The sequence below is a fragment of the Triticum dicoccoides genome, chromosome 1B (assembly GCF_002162155.2).
Source record: "Triticum dicoccoides isolate Atlit2015 ecotype Zavitan chromosome 1B, WEW_v2.0, whole genome shotgun sequence".
NCBI classification, from domain to species: Eukaryota; Viridiplantae; Streptophyta; class Magnoliopsida; order Poales; family Poaceae; genus Triticum; species Triticum dicoccoides.
The window spans coordinates 651,366,915-651,370,606 of NC_041381.1; positions in this window are offsets into that span (position 1 = coordinate 651,366,915).

Here is a 3,692-nt window from a genome sequence, read left to right on the forward strand (position 1 = left end):
TCACCCGACAGATGTCGAGTCGATCGGGGCTGTCAGAAAACATAATGTTTGGTATTTAATTGTTTCGAGGCTTGCGGGCTGGCGTGGCATGCTATGGTATTTACACAAAAAAAATACCGGGAGTATGTTTATAATTTTTTTTTGAATGGAAGTTATCACGGTGTTTTTATGCAAGTTACCAAGTCGGTGGTGTGCGAATTACCATGCTATTTACATAGAAGTTAACGAGGTATGTTTCGACAAAAAGAATTCCTCGATCAAAAGTTACTAGGCCCTGGGTGCGTAAGTTATTTGGTCCTGCTTTCATAAATTATCATGTTATTTACAAAAAAACAGCCAGAGTGTGTTGTCAACAAGTTTTTCCCCGGTCGAAACTACCACGGTGTTTATACGTAATTTATCAGATCGGCAGTGCTTAAATCATCGGTTTAATCCCCTTGTGAAACACTTTTCTTAAATGTACTTAAAATTGATGTAAACATGTATGCCTCTCCCACTGTAGTCAGTAACATGACGCACTAGTGAAAAAAATTGAAAAATCAGAAGATATAATGCTTTTTCCCAATGCGTGATAAAAAAGGATAAGAATTTTCAATTGCGTTCAAGTGCACAAAAAGTAATGCTAGTCCAGTTGGTTAACCTCTTTGAGGTAGAGTAGACGACCAGAGTTTGAATCCCTGCTCCGGCAATTTTTCTTCTTCTACACAACATTGAATCACGCAAAAAAAAGGGATCTTCAAACGGAAAAAAAGGATCGTGCGTGCCTGTCGCTAACTGCCAGTCGGCAGGAAAATAGCTTTTCCGAAAATAAAAATTATTCAGAAGATATCAACGTGTTAGTATCTCACAAAAAAAGATGAAGTGCTAGTTTTTCAATGGGTGAAGAGAGAGAATCTATGCGCATGCAGCCATCCATCATTCTCTACTTGTATCACATGAAAAGATACTACCATGGACTCCTGTGAGAGTGTATTGCAATTTATTGTTGCAGCAAAATATTTGGCACCTTTATACTGCAAGTCAGCACATCAATCTTGAATCTTGATGCAGAGACAAAGGGCAACAGATGTGCCGGCAGGTACCAGTGCTGTTAGAATTTCCGATTTGTATGTCGATTGCTAGTGTATCCTCTACAAAAGTTGGAAGTTGTAGGTTTGTAAAAAATTAGAAAGTGCTTACTGCTGCTAGCTCAACATAATAATTGAGCAATGGATCGATAATGGATATATGGGCCACGACCGTGGTGTGCGTAAGGCGCCACGATGCAACCATCGACTTTCTTCTTCTCTCTTTGTTTCTTTTCCGATGAAGATTTGTCCCAAAGAACTATATCTTCAAGATTGGATATATGAGTGGTCACTAACCACAACCACAAAGTTCCATCGTCGCTTTATTAACACATCAAGAGTATTGCCTACGTGCCAATCTTTCCGGCAATGTGGATGGCCAAATTAAAGTTGAGTGATATCCGAATGTGAGCACGGGCATGCGATCCAGTGCTTCTGAATGCATACAAGCTGTCTGGGTCCTTGTTGTTTCCCAAGCTGAACAAAAGCTATTTTGACATGCCAATGAAGTCTAAGATAAATCGAGAAAGATGCCACCACAGCGGGTTGTCAGCACTTCTGGCCCTCCAATTTTTCAGTTCGCCTCCATTTTTTCCTCTGGACATTTTAGTAGAAGTGAGCGGAAGACCACCTAAAGGCAAGAAGCCTGTCTACTCCAACCAAGCCTAACAGGAACAGTCGCAGGAGAGCCACTTACCCAATAGCGATAAAGATGAACTCAGGGACAGACCAAAACCACATGATGATATCTAGCTTGTATAAGCAATATTAGAGACATGTCATCACAAAATCTTTGGGGGGAAATCAGCTAAAACCTTTCATTTATATAACAACCATGGGACCAATATTACCAAAGCTAGAACAAGTATCTATACTATTAAAGGAGTGTTGGTGATCGTGCGTTGTACATTGGTGTCTTACTTTTAATTGTGCGAAATAAGTGAAGTTGGTTCTTTGAAATAAGTGAAATATTTTTTTTTGAGTTGAGTGAATTCAGTACTTTGAATTAATTGAAATCAATGATTCATTCTTGAAATGAGTGAAATATGTAGTTTAAAAAAGTGAAATTGTTCTATCGATATTTGATAATGAGTTTATTATATTATTTAATTGAGTGAAATAAGCCTTTAGAAATGAGTGAAATCAGTGTTTTGAAATGAGTGAAAACCTTTTTTTATTGAGTGAAATATGTAGTTTTAAACTAGTGAAATCGGTCTTTTTGAAAAAGAGTGATATTCTTATTTTGATTAAATAAAACAATTCCTTTGAAATGAGTGAAATCGATGTTTTTGGAATGAAATCAGTGTTTTGAATATTACCACACTTTATTTTTAATTAATGAGTGAAATCTGTTTTTTAAGGAAGGAGTGAAATATGTTTCACGAATTTTTAAAAACCATTTAAATATTAAAATTTGATCTCATTTTAACAAGCTCGCCATCAGGAACTAAAATATGTAAAACAATTTTAAAATAATTTGTTTATTCAAGATATGAATTAGCATCTCACAAGAATAATGAAGTGCTAGTTTTTCAATGGGCGAAGAGAGGAGCAATGCTAGACCCACGTAAAGTGTCGCCGTATATTAATCTTACAGGCTGATGCGGAGCAAACCAGTTGGGCCAGGATTAGCGGTCCATTCCCATTGAATTTAGGGGGGGGGGGGTATGAAATGTTTCGTAAATCTTCCGTATGTTATTCATAGGTGTAGGATTTCGAGTGAAGAGAGAGAATATGTGTGCATGCAACCATCCTTTCCTTCTCTACTTTTACCAGACGAAAAGCTACTACCATGGACCCCTATCAAAGTGTATCGCAATGTATTCCTGTAGCAAAACATTTTCTATCTTTATCCGCAAGTTAGCACAACAATCTTGATGCCGGGACGAAGGGCAACAGATTTGCCAGTACGTACAGTGCCGTTAGAATTTATGCTTTCTATGTTGATTGCTAGTTCTGTAGAAAAGTTAAAAGTGCTAGGTCTGTACAAAAGTAGAAAATGCTTACTACTGCTGCCTAGCTTAACTGAACAATGGGTATATGGGCCAAGACCGTCGTGCGTGTAAAGTGTCACGATGCAGCCATCGTCTTTCTTCTTTTCCTCTCCTTGTTTTTTTCTGACGAAGATTTGTCCCAAAGAACTATATCTTTATGATCGATATATGAGTCGTCATTAATCATGACTAAATGGTTTCAACGTAACTTTCTTATAGCACATAAAGAATATTGCCTACGTGCAAATCTATTCGGTAATGTAACTTTTGTTTTCTCTTTTGTTTTGCAGTACTATGCAACTGCCTGTGTCGACACAACACAAGGCCTCCACCGGCCGTCTCGCTCCTAGGATGCTGTACCTTTGCCTTATATGGTGGAGAGATTCCATTGCCACATCGATGCCGCGTCGGTCTTTGGCTGTAGGTGTGTAATGTTGGGTAGCAACGGGAAAAGATATCCGAAATGTGAATTTTCCATGCCCTAATCGTTGTGTAAAGTGGGCTTTTCTTGTCAGCCATGAGTGCCGTGAGTGGTGGCGGGCCTGGCCATCCTCGTCGGCGAGCCCCGTCCATTCGGCGAGCTTATAAAACGGCTGCTGAAGAGCTCCATTTGTGCAAACGGTGCGTCCAT